Source organism: Scyliorhinus canicula, chromosome 5, assembly GCF_902713615.1.
Source record: "Scyliorhinus canicula chromosome 5, sScyCan1.1, whole genome shotgun sequence".
In the NCBI taxonomy this organism is placed as follows: domain Eukaryota; kingdom Metazoa; phylum Chordata; class Chondrichthyes; order Carcharhiniformes; family Scyliorhinidae; genus Scyliorhinus; species Scyliorhinus canicula.
In genome coordinates, this window is record NC_052150.1 from 2,127,434 (window position 1) to 2,148,393 (window position 20,960).

The following is a 20,960-nucleotide window of genomic DNA, read 5'->3' on the forward strand; positions in this document are numbered from 1 at the left end:
GTGAAGCAACAGTGATAACCTCTGTGCTACCGTGCCACCCATGATTAGAAAGGGCATCTGGGTGTCCTTGGGCTGGCATGGACAAGATGGGCCGAATGGCATCCTTCTGTGCTCTAACTTTTCAATGATTCTGTGAAAATATAGCGGATGTGGGCAGAGATACTTGCCGGGTTTCTGAATTTGGTAGTTGACTGTCTTCCATTTCTCAAGTCCAACAGAAAAGTCCACCCCATTGAACGTGACTGTGGAGTATGACTGGAATACCACAGAGATCGACCCATGATCAGGTGACACAATACTGCAAAATAATTCAATATCCTGACCAGGAAAGGCAAGGTAAGCACTGACTGGGCATCAAATATAACTCAGAACTCTATCATGAGGAATAGGATAAATTGTCGGGAGATTCTTGTCTCTGCTGTTGGTTTTTATCAAGATAGATCTGAGCTGGAAAGAAATTGGTTTTCAAATTCAGAATTGAAGGTTAGGGACTTTCAAGGTGAAATCTGTGTGTTTGTTGAGCAAGAATCCAAAGGCAAGGAAGTCATAAATGTCTGTTGCCATTGGAGACAGCCTTTTCAGACTGGCCAGTTGATGAATTTGACATTTGGCGTTGGTCCCTACTAAAAGCAGGTTATAAAAGCTGAAATGATTGCCGTCACAGCGGCCATCATTCCCTGCTTCTTTATTTTCCCCTCTCAGGGTAATATAGCCCAACACAACAAACAACAACTTGCACTTATATAGTGCCTGAAACATAGTAAAACAGCCCAAGGTGTTTCACAGAAGTGTTACAAAACAAAATTAGTCACTTAGTCACATAAGGTGCCATTAGGGCAGATGGCCAATGGTTTTGTCAAAGACGTAGGTTCAGGAAGTACCTTAAGGGAGAGTTGGAAGGAGCGGGGGAGAGGTTTAGCGAGGAAATTGCAGCACTTTGGCTCTTTGCAGGTGAAGGCATGGCTGCTAATAGCGGAGCAATTAAAACTGGGGAGAGTAAAAGGCCAGAATTGGAGGATAGCAGATATCTCGGAGGCGAATTCTCTGCAGAAACAGGTATTACTTTGAAACTGTCAAGTGATCTGGAGACATTCTTTAGCATGAAGAGAGAGAGAGACCAAAACACATCTGCTTGGTTCAAATTCAGCTCTCCAACTGACAATGAAACTAATACACACTGCAGCTGCTAGCTCAAAATGAAAGTAAAAAGACAGAGACAGCCCAGCTGCTCCCACACACTGACATCACTGCAGCTATTTGATGAACAGCCATTTCTAAAAGGTGCATCCACTTGACAAGAGTTATAAAGGAGTGTGAGAGTGAGAGCAAAGCGGGTTTCGGAAACAAGGGTGAGAGCTTTATGTTTGTGCTATGGCTGGAACAGGATTCAGCTGGGCACACGGTTTTCTGAGGCTTCTCTCATGGCTCAGGCGGCGGGGTGCTGTTGAGCCACCGTTTCCCGTCAGTGTAAATGGCAATGTGGACCCAAATTCCCGTGAGAATTGGGCAACAAGATTCCCGCTGGCGAGATCTCATTTCCTGATTGGTCCACCCTTGTCGGTGACGTAACAAGGTTCCTACCCAGAAGGGGCGGGAACTTAATTGCACTAAATTTGAATACATTTAAATATTATTGAAGGGTTTCCCAGCCACATGATTGTCCCTCTCTGAATATTCACAGCCTCCCCATGTGACGTCAATGCCGCTGCACAGGTTCGCACTGCCAACCTGGCTCTGCCACCCTAGAAGTGCCACCCTCTGGGGCAGGGTGGGTTGATGACTGTGATGGAGGAGAGTGCCCTCGATACTGCCGTGATGATGCAAAGGTTGGCAGGAAGGGGAGGGGCGGAGGTGGGAGATGGAAAATGCACGCGATACTGATAAGATGGCGGGTGTTACCCTGATGCTTGTGAGAATGCCCTCCATGACTGTGGGGATGGGGGGGTGGGGGTTGGGGGAAACCTATTTGGAACTCAGATTGAGGTGCCTGGTAAAGATGGCACCTCTGTGGAGCTGGCCTTGCTGGCTCTATCCGGCCCCGCCCTGCCAGAGTGACAGCATCAACCAGGCCCACAGATTCTGTGTGGCACAGAGTGTCACCAAATCTGAAACACGGCTGTGTAGAGAAACACATTGGTTTCAGTCTAAACCTGGCAATCTGACAGGCCTCATACGCAGCTGTACCAGGGAGCAGCCCCCCCCCCCCCCCCCCCCCCACATATGGGGGGCCCACCACCTCCTGCTCCAGAACACAGACTGACCGCTGATTGCACCATCTCTGGTAAATAGCAATGTTGGTCATTTGTTCTGAGTGTTATCACAGGAACATGACTGGTTTCAAACTGACCACCTCAATGCAGCAATCATTGTTTTTATTCAGATTACACACAAGAATGTGGCCAGCTTCATTGTTGAATTGTATTTACTAATGGGTTATTTTGTCATTGTCACATTGCTGTTCTGGGACCTTGAATTGAATTGGTTACTCTTGTTTCTTACACTTCAACAATGCATCGATGGCTGCTAAGAGCTTTGGGACATCAGGAGGTCATAAACATTTTTATATGAATGCAAATCTTTCTTTTTACCACTTTTAAAAACATTTAAATCGTATTTACAGCAGATATACACCAAACTTGCTGGTGTTTATGGTCCACTGGAGTGTTCTCCAACTCCACTTCAACAACTCCAGCAATATAACTCGATTATTTTCTTCCTCGTGTTTATTCAGCTTCTTGTTAAATGAGTCTACGCTATTCACCGTATTCCCATGTGGGAGTGAGTTCCACATTCCCCTTAGGAGAAGAGGAACAGGAGTAGTCTATTCAGCCCATTGAGCCTGCTCCACCATTCAGCACGAACTTGTCTGATCATCAACTTCAGTGCCATTCTCTCCACACTATCTCTAGATCCCTCAAAGTCGTTGATATTTAGAAATCTGTCAATCTCTGTTTTAAGCATACTCAGTGACTCAGCTTCCACAGCCTCTGGGATAGTCAATTACAAAATAACGACAACAATTTCTCCCTCAATGCCAGCAAAATTAAAGAGCTGGTCATTGACTTCAGGAAACAAAGTACTGCACACACCCCTGTCAGCATCAATGGGGCCGAGGCGGAGATGGTTAGCAGTTTCAAATTCCTAGGTGTGCACATCACCAAAAATCTGTCCTGGTCCACCCACGTTTTCGCTACTACCAAGAAAGCACAACATCAGCTACACTTCCTCGGGAAACTAAGGAAATTCGACATTACCACGCTGACTCTTACCAGATTTTACAGGTGCACCACAGAAAGCATCCTATCGGGCTGCATCACAGCCTTGTTTGGCAACTGCTCAGCCCAGGACCGCAAGAAACGTCAGAGAATCGTGAACACAGCCCAGTCCATCACACAAATCTGCCTCCCATCCATTGACTCTATCTACACCTCCTGCTGCCTGGGGAAAGTGGGCAGCATAATCAAAGACTCCTCCCACCCGGCTTACTCACTCTTCTAACTTCTTCCATTGGGCAGGAGATACAAAAGTCTGAGAATGCGCACGAACAGATTCAAAAACAGCTTCTTCCCCGCTGTTACAAGACTCTTAAACGACCCTCTTATGGACTGACCTGATTAATACTGCCCTCCTGCATGCTTCACCCGATGTCGGTGTCTATGTATTTACATTGTGTACCTTGTGTTGCCCTATTATGTATTTTCTTTTCTTCTCGTGTACTAAGTGATCTGTTGAACTGATTGCAGAAACATACTTATCCACTGTCCCTTGGTACACGTGACAATAAACAATCCAATCCAAGTTTCAGAGGGCAGCATAGTAGCACAGTGGTTAGCACAATCGCTTCACAGCTCCAGGGTCCCAGGTTCGTTTCCCGGCTTGGGTCACTGTCTGTGCGGAGTCTGCACATTCTTCCCGTTTGTGTGTGGGTTTCCTCCGGGTGCTCCGGTTTCCTCCCACAGTCCAAAGATGTGCAGGTTAGGTGGATTGGCCATGATAAATTGCCCTTAATGTCCAAAAATTGCCCTTCGTGTTGAGTGGGGTTACTGGGTTAAGGGGATAGGGTGGAGGTGTGGGCTTGGGTTGGGTGCTCTTTCCAAGAGCCGGTGCAGACTCGATAGGCTGAATGGCCTCCTTCTGCACTGTAAATTCGATGATTCTATAACCCTCTGAGTGAAAGCAAATCTCCTTATTTTGGTCCGAAGTGTCTTCGGCCTTATTTTGGAATTGTAACTCCTGGTTCGAGGCTCCCCAACCAAGGTAAACGTCTCACCTGAATCTAGCCTGTCTATTCCTTTAAGTATTTCAATGACATCACCTCTCATTCTTTGAAACTCTTGAGAATACAGTCCCACCTTCCCCAATCTCTCTTCATGAGACAGACCCGTCATCCCAGGGAACAAGTCTGGTGAACCTTCGTTACACTCCCTCTGTGGCAATGACATCCTCTCTGAGCACAGTAAGTCTTACAACACCAGGTTAAAGTCCAACAGCTTTGTTTCAAACACTAGCTTTCGGAGCACTGCTCCTTCATCAGGTGAATGAGGAATCATTCACCTAAGGAGCAGAGCTCCGAAAGCTAATGTTTGAAATAAACCTGTTGGACTTTAACCTGGTGTTGTAAGACTTCTTACTGTGCTCACCCCAGTCCAACACCGGCATCTCCACATCATCCTCTCTGAGATAATGGGACCATATCTGCATTTAGTACGCAAGGTACGGTCTCACCATGCTCTGCCACAATTGCAGACAGACTTTGCTACTTATGTACTCGAGTGCTCCTGTGATAAAGGCCAACATTGCATTCGCCTTCCTAATAGCTTGCTGCACCTGCATGTTGTTTCTGTGCCATAGTGACGAGGATACTTTTGTACATCTACACTTTCTAATCTCTGATCATTTAAGAAATACTCCGCACACCTGTTCCTTCTACCAACGGGGATAACCTTACATTTTTCCACATTATATTTGATCTGCCATGCTCTTGCCCACTCACTGAGTCTGTCCAGATCCTCCTGCAGCCGCTGCGCATCTTCCTCACAACACATATTCCCACCGAGCTTTGAGTCATCCGCAAACTTAGCAATATGTAGCAGAATTCTCCGTCTGCAGTATCCTCCAGTCCGCCAGCAGGGCACCCACACCCGCGTATTTCCCCACGGCGAGGGGTGGCCACAATGAGGCACCCCATTGGCCGGCTGCGGGAATGGTGATTCCCGGCCAGTGGTGCCCCGCACCGGAAAACGTGGCAGGCAGACCGGAGCTTCCCGCCCAGTACATTCTATCCCCACTTCCAACATATTGTGAACAGCTGGGGTCCAAGTACTGACCCTTATGGACCTCACCAGGCATAGCCTTCCAATACGAGAATGATCCGTTTATTTCTAATCTCTGTTTTTTATTTGTTAACCAATCCTTTATCCATTCCACGATATTCCCTGCTATTCACTGTGATTTAATACAATCTTCTTACCAATAATTATTTCCTTCAATTACTCATTTTCCCTAATCCCTTAGATCTCTAATTCTGGGAGATTTCTTATATCTTCCTCAGTGAAAACACACAAATCATTTAGCTTGTCTGTAATTTCTCTATTCCCCATTATAAATTCTCCCCACTCCGCCTGCAATGGACCCACATTTGTCTTGATCAAACATCTCCTTTGTACAAACCAACAGAAGCTTTTACAGTCTGTTTTTATGTTTTTTGCTAGTTTATATTCTATTCTCCTTTTATTTAGCAGTTTTTTGGTCTTTCTTTGTTGCATTCTAAAATCCTCCAACCCTCAGGTTTATGACTATTTCTGGAACCTTTTGAGGCCTTTTCTTTTAATCTTATACAATCCTTAATTTCCTTTTAGCAGATGACCTTGATGGCAGAGGCACTATCGAAGCTCATGGGGATGTGGGGTAGCATAGAGGATATGAAGGCCATGGGGTTGTGGGGTAGCATAGAGGATATGAAGGCCATGGGGTTGAGCAGAGAAGCATGCGGTGGCATAGGATGTATGAGGCACCTTGATGGGGTCTGTGGGGGCATGAGGTGGCATATGCTGGCATGGATAGGGCATAGGAAGAGTGTGGGTGAGGGTGAGGGCTGTTTTTGTTTTAATCACTTTTTGAAATTGAATTCAGCAAAGTGCTGGAGCACAGATGTAGACCCTTTCCCCCCCCCCCCCCCCCTCTCCCCCCCCTCCCCCCCAATATGAAATGGCAGGATTAGGAAACCATAGATGACATGGGAATTTGTGAGAATAGGCAAACTGATAATGGAACCATACATAAGTTCCAGGCAACTAAAAACAGACCAAGCTTTTGAAGAATATAACGAAAGTAGGAACAAACCCAAAAGTTAGGAGGGCTAAATGAGGCCATGAAATGTCATTGGCAAGCAAGGAGGAACAGGGTAGCTTGGGAAAGAGTAGGCCCACTCAAGGTCAAAGGAGGGAAGTTATGCGTGGAGTCAAAGGAAGTGGGTGAGATATTTAATGAATACTTTGCATCAGTATTCACCAAGGAGAGGGGCATGATTGGTGTTGAGGTTAGGGATGGGTGTGTGAATAGAACATAGAACATAGAACAGTACAGCACAGAACAGGCCCTTCGGCCCTCAATGTTGTGCCGAGCCATGATCACCCTACTCAAGCCCACGTATCCACCCTGTACCACTAACCCAACAACCCCCATTAACCTTATTTATTAGGACACTAAGGGCAATTTAGCCTGGCCAATCCACCTAACCCGCACATCTTTGGACTGTGGGAGGAAACCGGAGCACCCGGAGGAAACCCACGCACACACGGGGAGGACGTGCAGACTCCACACAGACAGTGACCCAGCCGAGAATCGAACCTGGGACCCTGGAGCTGTGAAGCATTTATGCTAACCACCATGCTACCGTGCTGCCCCTAATACTCTAGAATACTCTAGGACATGTCACCATAATGGCAGAGGAAGGGCTGGATATCTTAAAATGCATTAAGGTAGACAAGTCTACTGGGCCGGATGGAAAATATCCCAGGTTACTGTGGGAGGCAAGAGAGGAAATAGCTGGGGTCTTAACAGATATCTTTGCATCATCTTTGACCACAGGCAAGGTTCCAGAGGACTGGAGAATAACCAATGTGTCCCTTTTGTCCTTCATTGCTAGAGGGATGGAGTTTAAGACTAGGGAGGTTATGTTGCAATTGTATAAGGTGTTAGTGCGGCCACACCTGGAGTATTGTGTTCAGTTTTGGTCTCCTTACTTGAGAAAGGACGTACTGGCGCTGGAAGGTGTGCAGAGGAGATTCACTAGGTTAATCCCAGAGCTGAAGAGGTTGGATTAGGAGGAGAGGTTGAGTAGACTGGGACTGTACTCGGTGGAATTTAGAAGGATGAGGGGGGATCTTATAGAAACATTTAAAATTATGAAGAGAATAGATAGGATAGATGCGGGCAGGTTGTTTCCACTGGCGGGTGACAGCAGAACTAAGGGGCATAGCCTCAAAATAAGGGGAAGTAGATTTAGAACTGAGTTTAGGAGGAACTTCTTCACCCAAAGGGTTGTGAATCTATGGAATTCCTTGCCCAGTGAAGCAGTTGAGGCTCCTTCATTACATGTTTTTAAGGTAAAGATAGATAGTTTTTTGAAGAATAAAGGGATTAAGGGTTATGGTGTTCGGGCCGGAAAGTGGAGCTGAGTCCACAAAAGATCAGCCATGATCTAATTGAATGGCGGAGCAGGCTCGAGGGGCCAGATGGCCTACTCCTGCTCCTAGTTCTTATGTTCTTATGTTCTTATGTTCTTTCTTTAAGAAGAAAAGCAGGAATAATCCAGGTAATTATAGGCTGGTGAGCCTGATGTCAGTGGTGGGGAAGCTGCTGGAGAAGATACTGAGGGACAGGATTTATTCATATTTGGAAGCGAATGGGCTTGTTAGTGATGGACAACATGGTTTTGTGCAGGGAAGGTCATGTCTTATCAACTTTATAAAAAATAAGTTTAGAGCACCCAATTAATTTTTTCCAATTAAGGGGCATTTAAGCACAGCCAATCCACCTACCCTGCATATCTTTGGGTTGTGGAAGCAAAACCCACGCAAACACGGGGAGAATGTGCAAACTCCACACGGACAGTGAGCCAGAGTCGGGATCGAACCTGGCACCTCGGTGCTGAGAGGCAGCAGTGCTAACCACTGTGACACCGTGCTGCCCTATGTCTTACTGACTTGACAGAATCTTTTGAAGAGGTGACAAAATGAATTGATGAGGGAAAAGCTGTGGATGTCGTCTACATGGACTTTAGTAAGGCATTTGACAAGGTCCCTCATGGCAGACTGGTACAAAAGGTAAAGTTGCTTGGGATTTGTGTTGTGTTGGCTGAATAGATAATGAACTGGTTTAGCAACAAGAGACAGAGAGTAACAGTGGAAGGGAATTTTTCAGAATGGAGATCTGTAACTACTGGTGCTCCACAGGAATCAGTGCTGGGACCACTGTTATTTATAAGAGAAAAAACTGATCTGGAGGAAAATGTAGATGGTCTGATTAGCAAGTTTGCCGATGACACTAAGATAGGTGGAGTTGCAGATCGTGAAGGGGACTGTCAGTGAATACAGAAGAATGTTGATAAATTGGAGAGTTGGGCAGAGAAATGGCAGGTGGAGTTCAATCTGGACAAATGCGAGTTGATGCATTTTGGTAAATCAAATTCAGATGTGAATTATACAGTAAATGGAATAACCCTTCAAAGCATTGACAGACAGAGGGATCTGGGCGTTCAGGTCCATAGTTCCATGAAAGTGGCATTGCAGATGGATAAGGTGGTCAAGAAGACAAACGGCATACTTGCCTTCATCGGCCGGGGCATTGAGGACAAGAGTTGGCAGGCCATGTTACAGTTGTATTGAACATTAGTTAGGCCACATTTGGAATATTGTGAGCAGTTCTGGTCACCGCACTGGCAGAAGGACGTGGATGCTTTGGAGAGAATGAGAAGAAGGTTTACCAGGATGTTGCCTGGTTTCCAGGGTGTTGGCTATGAGGAGAGGTTGAACAAACTCGGATTGTTTTCACCAGAAAGATGAAATGAAAATGAAATGAAAATCGCTTATTGTCACAAGGAGGCTTCAAATGAAGTTACTGTGAAAAGCCCCTAGTCGCCACATTCTGGCGCCTGTTTGTGGAGGCTGGTATGTGAATGGAACCCGAGCTGCTGGCCTGCCATGGTCCACTTTAAAAGCCAGCTATTTAGCCCTGTGCTAAACCAGCCCCTTAATAATAATCGCTTATTGTCAGAGATGGAGGCTGAGGGGAGACTTGATAGAGGTCTACAAAATTGCGAGAGATATAGACAGGGTGAATAGTCAGAAGCTTTTTCCCAGGGTTGAAGACTCAATTACAAGGGGACACAGCTTCAAGGTGAGAGGAGGAAAATTTAGGGTAGATGTGCGGGAATGTTTTTCAGGCAGAAGGTGGTGGGTGCCTGGAACACATTGCCAGTGGAGGTGGTGGAGGCAGGCATGATAGCAATGTTTAAGATGTATCATGATAGACACATGAACGGGCGGGGAATGGAGGGATGCAGATCGTTTGGGCAATAAGTAGTCAATCGAATAAAGAATGTGGATCGGTGCAGGCTTGATGGGCCGAAGGGCCTGTTCCTGTGCTGGAATGTTCTTTGTTCTTTATTCTAATCACTGGAAGTATTGGTCCACAACATGATGCAGGTTTTCTCTGTCAACATGGGTTATTCAAGATGTTCACCAGGAGCTAAGGTTTCAAGGTTTCCTATGAGACATACTGAATAAAGCTCAGTATCTATAATTAATTCAGGCTGAACTGCACCATGGAACATTGGTCAGATAGGCTGGAGAAAGAGGAATGAGCAGCAAAAGAGAGAGAGCATACCAAAGGCTGGAAAATCTTGCCTGCTGCAAAGAAGTTGACTAAATTAAAGCACTCCTCCACTTATTAGGTGATAGTCTCTTGCACTCCCTTCACAGCACCTCTGGTTAGAAGTTAGGTTAATAATATTTTCCTGAACACAATCAGGCCATGTGCCCAGGGACGTCCAGTTGTACATAGAGAGCTTCAAAAAGATGTGATGTCTCTATTTGCATCTGCAAAGTACCTAATGCCTGTTTCAATCATAGATTCAGGACAGCTCTTTGGTGGCCTTTACTGATGAGGCAGATGATGCATTTCCTGCATGAACTGAGTGAATGCGTCTATCCTGCCATACTGGATGCTCAGCAATCCATTGTGTATCTGCCAAACGAGCAGAACACCACTGAATGTCTAAGCTAATGGGTGGGGGGAATGGCTGGAAGCAAATTACAGTTTGCCACTCAAACATCTTTCCGATTCGGGGTGAAGAGGATGTTGGCAAAGTTATGGGGACAGGTTGTACACATCATGTTCTGTACACTAGCCAATAAGAATGATGAACTACAGAACATCTAGTTTAAATAATTTATTATGAAACAACTGCGTGATAAAGATAACTAGGATAAATAAAATAAACTACTAACATTAACTAACCATTAAAGAGCTACTGTGAAATGCATCTATCCTCCAACACGACTTACTCCCAACTCCCCAGACACAGGGTCACGTGTGGGTTCACACTGCCACCTAATGGTCGGAGGAGGTCATGTATAATGTTATCTACAGAATTGCTTTATGCATATCATCACAGTACACACATAGGAACAGGTTGTACACACATCTTCTTGGAAAGGGAATTGTATTATCTACAGGCAAACGTCTGTTGTAAAAGAATACTAATTAATAGTGCACCTTCAGGTCAATACTTGATAAGAACTTTTTTAATAAAAAATTAGAGTACCCAATTCATTTTTCCCAATAAAGGGGCAATTTAGCGTGGCCAATCCACCTTGCCTGCACATCTTTGGGTCGTGGGGGTGAAACCCACGCAGGCACGGGGAGAATGTGCAAACTCCACATGGACAGTGACACAGGGCCGGGATCGAACCCGAAACCTCGGCGCCATGAGGCAGCAGTGCTAACCACTGCACTACCGTGCTGCCCCCCTCGATAAGGAACTTCAACATGTTCATAGAACCATAGAATTCCTACAATGCAGAAGGAGGCGATTTGGCCCATTGAGCACGGACCCTCTGAAAGAGAACCGTACCTCGGCCCACTCCCTGCCCTATCCCCTGCCCTATCCTAATTTACACATTCCTGGACACCAAGTGGAAATTTATCACAGCCAATCCACCTAACCTGCACATTTTTGGACTGCGGGAGGAAACCAGAGCACTTGTAGGAAACCTATGCAGATGCAGAGAGAAAGAGCAAATTCCACACAGTCACCCAAGGTTGGAATTGAGCCCAGGTTCCAGCCGCTGTGAAGCAGCAGTGCTAACCACTGTGCCACCATGCCGTCCAGTCAGTGGTTTTCACCCTTTCCAATAAGTTATTATCAGAAGGCAACAGTCTGACAGTCTTCAGTAACTCACATCAACAGATAACAGAACAAACCAGTGATATCCCTGAACACACATTACAACCAGTGTGTAAAAACTACCTCAAATAGATTTATTTTTGTTTAAGGAAATGAAGTAAATGTTAAAGTCATCTGCTGGGACACAAAATAAATGATTAATTTGGGTTGCAAAAGGCGATGTAGATAAAATGATACTTTGAAAGTCCCATTTAGAACTTCCACAAAACTCAACCAAAATAATATTTAAATGATCATGGAATGGAAGTTGTATCCACGGAGAATCTACTTCAATTGCCCTTCCATCACTTGGTGCCACTCAAATGCTTTGATTTCTTTCAGTGTAGACAGCTGGAAAGCGGTAATCACCAATTTAGAAATGACAAGAACACCTTTGTGGAATATCCACCTGTAGTTTATTGTTTCTGGTTGTTCTTGGCAAAACGTTGATTAAAAATGAATCAAAGTGAAAAAGATAAAAGACTCAATTGATAATTGCTCTCTATAAATTCTCTATCTGACAATGATAAAAAAATGTTTACAATGTTCCATGCCAAAGCACATATTTTAATTAAATCTCTCCTGTGCTTCTGAAGGTGTTAATTGATTTATAATAAATTTATAGGATTAAGTTAGGAAGATAAAAATAATTTTTCACTTTCACGAGAAGACAAAAGCACTTAAATGTTACCATTATCTCGGAATTAATTAATCCGACTGAAGGTCAAAGCTTTTACAGTTTCCAATTGGATGTAGCATTTGGGCTCCCTGTGCCCTGATTCTATGAATGGTGTAGGTTTAGACAAATAAGTTCTGGTCACACATCAAAGATCAACAACAGCAGCAACAATGAGCTTCGGGATATTTTAATGAGTCTTGTTGAAATGCTGCCAACCAGCTTCCCGCTCATTCCCAATGGAAATTCACACAGCCCAGGAGATTCCTGCCAACTCGAGCAATGTAGTCAGTCAGTTCCCAGGCCACATCAACAGGTACCCCATGAAATGAAGGAATTTTAGAAGCTCACCAGTTTCTCAAAGGGACAAGAAGAAAATAAGGTGCACGGAGAACGATTTTAACCCTACTCCCAATTGAGAACCAGGCAAGTGTGCCGTTAAAATGTCCCGAGTTACTGACCCTTCCCAGAGCCACAAGAAGATGAGAGTTTGTCCATTTTGAGCTCAGGTAATGGTCCAAGCTTGGGGGGCCCTTTTGGACATATGAAGGTCAGGCCCTAGTGATGTCCTTGGGACCTGATTGAAAATGCTACGAGGTGGCCTAAACAGGAAGGGAGAGTGAGTTTCACATCAGGAAAAGCCACTGGTGAAGAAGAGTTTATATTAAAATTTCCCCTCCTGCAACTGACCTGTGAAACCCCCGCTCAATTTCTCAGCAACTCTCCATTCCTGTAATGTCAGCTTCTGGGGCAACTTTCCTCTCTTCACTCTGCCTTGACAGCAATGCTTTCAGTCACTTAAATTCCATTCTCTGAAATTCCCTCACTTGAACCCTCCATCTCTCCACCTTCCTCCCTTCCTTTCCATCCTATCCCCACTGGAAAACCTATCACCTTGCTTAAAATCTGCTTTTGTCTCTCTCCCTTTGGCTCACCATCTCTTTCTAAAGACACCTCTGTTGAGCACTTGGAGAGGATTTTACAAACATTGAAACTATTTTACTATTAAAAGTTTCTTAGCTGTTTCATTTGACCAAAGAGCAGATGGGGTTTGTGAATTAAGGTCAAATTGGTAAACTGATCTAAATTGCCTGTGGGGAGATCAATGAAAGTAGCAAAGGTTTCTTATATCCCAAATTGCTGATTGCTGGATTTTGTTCAATTATTTGTTACACATGAGCAACAAATGGTTTTATCTGGAAAGTTGTGCAATGAATGGATTTTTACAGACAAAACAAAGTGTAATGGTTTACTGAATCTGAAAGGAACCCTGTTAAACTGCACACTTACATAATGCATTTTTCAGAATATGTTGATATTTCATATTATCCAATGTTAACACGAGTGCATTATTTGTACAATCATCAAAAAAGTCATCCTCAAGAAAATAAAGTTAAGGCCATGTGAGGAAGTATTGTGAGAATTGGGGCGGAATTCTCCGACCGCCCGCAGGGTCGGGGAATCGCCCGGGGCCGGCGTAAATCCCGTCCCCGCTGTGGCCGGAATTCTCCGCCACCCGGGAATCGGCGGGAGCGGGAATCACGCCCCACCGATCGGCATGCCCCCTGCGGCGATTCTCCGGCCCACGATGGGCCGAAGTCCCGCCGCTGACAGGCCAATCCCGCCAACGTGGTTTAAACCACCTCAGGTGCCGGCGGGATTGGGGGCGCGAGCGGGCTCCCGGGGTCCTGGGGGGGGGGTGCGGGGAGATCGGACCCTGGGGGGTGACCCCACAGTGGCCTGGCCCGCGATCAGGCCCACCGATTGGCGGGCAGGCCAGTGCCGTGGGGGCACTCTTTTTCTTCCACCGCCGACACAGCCTCCACCATGGTGGAGGCGGTGACATCAGCAGCCGCTGACACACCGCCGCATGCGCAGACCGGCGGAGGCCTTTTGGCCAGCCCCAATGCCGGCCGGCAGTGCCAAAGGCCGTTGGCGCCGGTTTTGCCGCCGGTCGACGGAACTGAAACTCTGCACCTTTGGGGAGGCCCGGCGCCGGAGTGGTTGGCGCCACTCCCCTACGCCGGGACCCCTCGCCCCGCCGGGTAGGGGAGAATCCCGGCCCTGATTCCCTTTGCATTTTATCGTTCACAAGTTAAGTAGCTAAAATTTCTACCAAAGTGATAATGAGACAAATTATTTACTTCATCATTATTTATTGATAAGTGATGGAATAACCTCATGTGAAGGTCAGATAAGTGATTTGATGTCAATATCTGATAGTTGCACTGCATCCCCATTTGCCCATTCTCGCTGTTATGCTTCATCCGTTCGGTGACCAGAACTGGTCACAATATTCCAAATGAGTTTCCTGGTGGCAGAGGGTGTGAACTTTGGGAAATCCCATTGAGGATCTCACTGCCAACCAATTGCAGGCTGCCTCCACAAATCACGCCGCGGGGGAGTGGTGTAAAATCCCATCACGCCGCGGGGGAGTGGTGTAAAATCCCATCACGCCGCGGGGGAGTGGTGTAAAATCCCGTCCCTTGTCTTCAGGCGCCGGGTTTTCTGAGGAACTTGTTGCATTTTATAATTATTTGCCAATTAAGTACATCACAGAATGTTAAGTTCATTACAAGTGATGTACCCCTTTATTGAGTTTTAATTACTGTCAACCAAATTCTCTGGCCCTGAAAATTAACTATTCCAAATACAGAGTCTTATTACTTCACATTTTTTTCCTGACTTTCTTTTTCTCTCTCAATCCAATCTTTTCTTATCTCTCTTCCTATTCATGATTTTATATTGGATTCACACACTCTGCATGATATTTATGTACCAATCCTTAAATCTCATTCCAGATACACTGTTTTGTTGCCCAATTTCTCTGTTGTTCCTGCTGCATTATTACACACTCACAGGCTGGGATCTATCGCTCCTGTGGTGGCGGTTTCTCCCTCGGCAGATTCAATGAGCCATTCAAATCTGCGTCCCTTCTGTGGTGTTCTTTGTGTTCCTTATACTCAGGATGGAGGTCGTAGTCTTCACAAACACCTCACAAGCTAAGTTCTATAACAAAGCTGACATTTATTACACTTCTTAATATACAGTTTACTCGTCTAGCAAGCAATAATCTATTAAACTTTCATCTACCCTTACTTGTCTCATGCACTGTGTTTTAAACTGTACTCTGCTCTCTCCTACATTCTTTACACTTTCCTCTACATTCTCCCAGAAGCCTGAGAGTCAACCCTTTTAATAGGTCTGTTCCCAGCTCCATCTAGTGGTCAATTACGAAATTACGTTGACTCGTCATATACTAGACAGTCTACATAATGTCACACCTTAGTCATAACCGGAATTCTCTCAAGGACCTTCACATTTTCCTAAAGTGCAGCGATCATAACTGGATGCAATACTTCAATTGAGGTTGTGATGAATATAGGAAATGTGTACATATATTGTATCATGTGTCTGTTGCGGTAATGTTATTAAAAGGACGTAGGTTAAGTTATCCAGATTATGGGTGCGATTTAACGCCCGAGAAACAGAGCCCCGTTTTGGTCGCGTACAGTGGGATCTTTCTCAGCACCCGTAACGCTGGCGAACCACTCAAAATATCCTGCCGACTTCGTGGATCGATGTAAATACACCTCCAGCTCCCAAAAATATTGTTCAGTGGTTGCAATGATTTCGAGGATGTGATTAATGTAAGCAGTCATATTGTACTGCAAAGAATTTGCAATTATTGATTTTCGAGCTCCAATCACTCCGCTCTGCCAGCTGAGCGAGAAATATCTGCTGGTTTTCAGACAGCTGGACCGGGACCACTGAACCCGTGTTAAATTCCAGCTGCCACTTATCTGCCCATCCTGCTGGCCTGACCATGTACTGTTGGAGGTGATTTGTATCATCTTCACTGGTTGCCAATTTCAGTGACTTTGCGGGTAAAGCATTTTTGAGACCAGGTTGGAGGCGTAGCCGATGCCATTCAGTGTCCTGCTACAGAAAATCATGGCCCATTAATCTTATTTTCTAGCTGTAAGTGTTCTCAGGCTTTAATGTATTTCTGGTGATATATTATACTTCTGGTACTTGCCTGTTTGTGTTTTCTGTTCTCATTTAGCTGGAAAGAAATGTATCCACCAAAGTGAAGAGTATTGGGGGAATTGTGGCACTCAGATTACTGCAAGGGGAGTAATTCTTCAACTTTAGGTTACACATTTCTGCTGAAGCAGGATTTTCAAATTGCACAGACCCACGGGAACTAGGATCTACTGTGAAACTAGCAGACGATGGCTGAGTCATTGATGTCATTTACCTTTGTATTCTTAAAATAATGCAGCATTTAAACAATATATCTGATGTAATGTATGTCATGACTTTTAGTATTGTGTTTATTGCTCCAAGAAGACCTTTCAGTGAAACTAACGGATAGAATCAGTCAACCATCTCAACATAAATGTCGGTGGTTAATGAATTTCATTGCCCATTAACAGGAGAAAGATGACATTCCTCAGACACATGTTCATTTCATTCACATCTCACCATTAATTTAACGGAAGATCGCAGAGAATGTTTCAACAACTGGCGAACCTTCACTCTTGTTTCATTCCTCGTGTTTTATATTGTGGATTGTTACAACTGGGATGGGAGCAGTGCATAGTTTATGTAGCCCCAATCTGCAAGTTGCAGCATTTGTTTAAAAGCTTAATTCACTTACCAAAATGGCCAATTATTTAATTTTGTTGCTGCTAGACCCAGAATAAAACAGACTTTAACCAGGTTTCTTCCAATGCACTCAATTATTGATTTAATTTAGCACAAAACTTGCTTTGTTAAAATACGTGTTAGAGACTTTCCATTTCCTTCTCGTTTATTCCCTGTCTATTGTCTTATTTCCCCTTTCTTTTATTTTTGCTATTTCACTTTTGTCCATGGATGATTTATGGACATGTGTCTTTGAAGTAGGCCGCCATTTTACCTGAAGCAGAAGGAAGCCATGGCCTGCACCTTTAATTCAAACAACAGGATTCATATGGCTGCACTGCTTTAGACTGGCAATTGGGGATTGTCTGGTGTCAGTGATGATTCAATTTGATTGATGTGGCTGATGGTCAATGAATTGACCCAAAAGGCTGAGCTCTGCCTGCTAACAGGTGGTGATTGGATCTGATCCCACTGAAATGGTTCACAGGCCGAAGGAGCTTTCAGTTTCATTTCCGGCAGTTAAGAGAGAAAACCCACTCTCTTTTCACGCTTGTTTTTTTCCCCAGAAAGACTGCTTTTCTGACCTGGCAGAAATCCAGAGATATCCAACTAATACTCACCCAAAAGTCCAGTGTGAGAACCAACTCTCTCTGCAGGAAAGGCTAGTATCAACCCACCAATTTGGTTTCCAGGAAAGGCAGAGGCCTGGAAACAAAGCTTGATGAGAAGCAAGGGTCATCTCCAGGAGAAGCTGAGAGTAATATTGCTGAGAGTACAAGGAAGATCATTGCAGACTGTACACCAGAGACTTTAATCCGCACGCACACTGTGAGGAAAGCATGTTGCGAACCACTATTTGAAGCAAAGAATCTTATCTTTTGACCTTCAAATATTTCCAGTCTCTCCCCACTGTGTTTGTCTGTCTTGTATGTGGGTACAGGGTGGGACAGTTAAAGGGGGCAGAATGTTAGTTTGTTGATGTCCAGTTGTATTTACTGCATATTTCATCATTCATCATTATCCTTGTTGTTAATGAACAGTAAATGTGATGGAACTTACAAACCTGGTGACTGTAATTATTGGGCACCCAAGGGCCAAATATTTTGGGAATTTTTATCAGTATTATTGGTTAATTGTGTTGTGATTCTGGGGTGTGTGGGGCTGGAATTCACCCGCCTGTCGGGGGTGACATAGCACAAGTTGTAAGAACTGGTATACACATAGCTGTACACTGGACACACAGTACACACAGCTGTACTCTGGACACACAGTACACACAGCTGTACTCTGGACACACAGTACACACAGCTGTACTCTGGACACACAGTACACACAGCTGTACTCTAGACACACAGTACACACAGCTGTACTCTGGACACACAGTACACACAGCTGTACTCTGGACACACAGTACACACAGCTGTACTCTGGACACACAGTACACACAGCTGTACACTGGACACACAGTACACACAGCTGTACACTGGACACACAGTACACACAGCTGTACTCTGGAAGTATAAATATCCATTCCAAAATACCACAAAATGCAGAAGCACAGAATTGTTACGGTGCTGAAGGAGGCCATTAGGCCCATTGTGTCTGTGCATACACACACACACACACATACACACAGACGCACACACACAAACACACATATACCCACACACATACACACGCACACAAACACACAGGCAGACACACACACACACGTGCATTGCACAAACAGATAGGGGTCTCCGCAGTAATTAGCTGTGGGAGGATAGGCTTTATAGAATAAATGATAAGGTTCAGAGGGTTTTGATGCTGTCGATCTGGAGATCCCTCATGTGAAGACAGACCGTTGGTCCCAGGAATTATCTGGAAGTTCTAACCAACAGAGCTTCAGTGTCGAGAAGAGTATAGAGCTGGATTAATCCTTCTTACCTTTACTTTGCAGGGTTCCAAATTCAGACAAGTTACTCTCAGATGGGGATTCCCTAACTGCAGGTTGATAACCAAACACAGATTAATCACAGAACCCCTGCAGTGCAGAAAGAAGCCATTTGGCCCTTCAAGTCTGCACCAATACTCGGAAAGAGCACCCTACCTAGGCCCACTCCCCCACCCTATCTCCGTACCCCACCTAACCTGCACATCTTTGGGTTGTGGGAGGAAACCGGAGCACCCGGAGGAAACCCACGCAGACACAGGAAGAAAGTGCAAACTCTGCACAGACAGCCACCCGAGGCCGGTATTGAACCTGGGTCCTGGCGCTGTGAGGCAGCAGCACTAGCCACTGTGTCACTGTGCCGCCCAAATTTCAGAAATTCAATTGAGGCAGGGAAAGTGTAAGGTAAACCAGGTTTTATTCTCAGCTTGTTCCTCAAAACACACTGATTTCAAAAGTAACAGGTTCAAAACGTAAAGCTTATCTCTGTTGTGTGATTTTCAACAAATCACTGGCCTTTTTCAGTTTTTATTCCCCATTCATTGAGGTAATTGCAGTGTCTACAAGCATGCAGTTCATTCCCCTGGAGTACCATGCCTGTCCCCTGATTTATTGTAAAAAGAAAGGCTTCACTCAGTCCAAAGGTGACCCTTTCTTAAAAACTCTCCAGGTCAGCACAACCATGTCCAGATAATAACCGGTCTTTCCTTATTTTGAAGGAGAAACACATTTCATGAAGAGATGGTCTTCCCAAGTCTCTGATTGTAGAATTGCTCTTGGCGGACCTCCTGACCAGTGAATCAATTATGGCCAACTCGGTGGTTGGTGTCAGAGAAACGGAGCAGAACCCAGTGCGTACACGACAGTAAGAGAGCGAGAGAGCGCAGAGAGCGGCACGGTGACGCAGTGGTTAGCACTGCTGCATCACGGCGCCGAGAACCTGGGTTCGATCCTGCCCCAGTTCCCAGTCCGTGTGGAGTTTGCTCATTCTCCCCTGTCTGTGTGGGCCTCACCCCCACAACCCAAAAATGTGCAGGGCAGGTTGTTTGGCCACGCTAAATTGTCCCCTTCATTGGGATTTCTTTCAAAAAAGGAAAGAGAGAGCAGGGGCTCATGGCTCTGAATGAAGATTCAACTTTGAATCTCAGCACAGGCCACAGATCCCGGAATCAGCAAACAGGACCATTGGAAAGGAAACAGCAGCTGATAAAAGTACGTGATTTGGAACAGAAGCCTATTTCATTAAACAAAAGGAGCTGAGCCCAGATAAAATGGGAAGGAATATTGAAAATTCCGTGCACTCACAATGGGAAATATTCAAACAGCAAATGATTAGGATACAGGTGAGATATATTCCAATAAGGAATAATTGGAATTGTTTATGTAAATAACAGAGTGAATGCTGGGCACATCGATTTTCAAAAGGTGCTAGGTACAGTTTCCCATGGGCTGTTTTTAATTCATTTTGGACTCATGTTGTTTCGGTTTAACGTTAGAACAATAGAGTCGAAGGGTGATATTGAATCAGGCAGACATGAGGCCGGGTGCCCCACTCCCCAGCCCCGGGTTTCTCGATGGTATGCGTTCACCAGCAGCGGGATTCTCTCCTCCCCACGGCATGTCAATGGGATGTCCTGGTGAACCTACCCTACACCGCCAGGAAACTCGTGAGCAGGGGTGAGCTGCCGGCGGAAAGAGCAAATCTCAACGGCCGGAGAATTCTGGCCTTGATACAAATCTCACTGACATTTCAAAGAAGACGTGAAGATGTCCAAATGGCAGCTGAATCAATATCACCTGTTTTATTATCTTCCAAAGCTACATTTCCCAGACGGATTGTAGTTTTGGTATTTCTTTCATATTTAGTACGGGGTTAAGAATCAGACCAAGTACTGTGGAGAGGGATGTACAGATTGAACACGGATCACTTGCCTCTTTGAACCTCCCAGACTAATCTCAATTGTGGCGACTACGGCCGGAATTCTCCGGCCAATGACATTCTCTGTTCCCGCTGGCAGCACGATGCTGGAAACACATGGCTGGGGGAACAGAGAATCCAGACCAAGAGTTCCCGATACCAATGGGAGCCTGATTAATAGCCACAAATGACACAGTTACAAACACAGGCAGGTTTTGCTCTGTCGCCAATAACTGTTAATGCTGCGAGGTGATAATTTTGAGTGATGATTAAATGGATCTTTAGTTACAGTTGGAAATGCAGCTTTGACAGATCTTTTTGTGCCGGACTCTGTAAG

The 20,960-nt window shown here is 45.1% G+C and overlaps 1 protein-coding gene across 8 annotated transcripts in view; it reads right to left on the reverse strand.

Moving 5' to 3' along the window:
• The window catches only part of LOC119965741 (cadherin-18-like), a 787,515-nt gene that overhangs the window by 173,494 nt on the left and 593,061 nt on the right, over window positions 1–20,960 (reverse strand). The window lies entirely within an intron of this gene.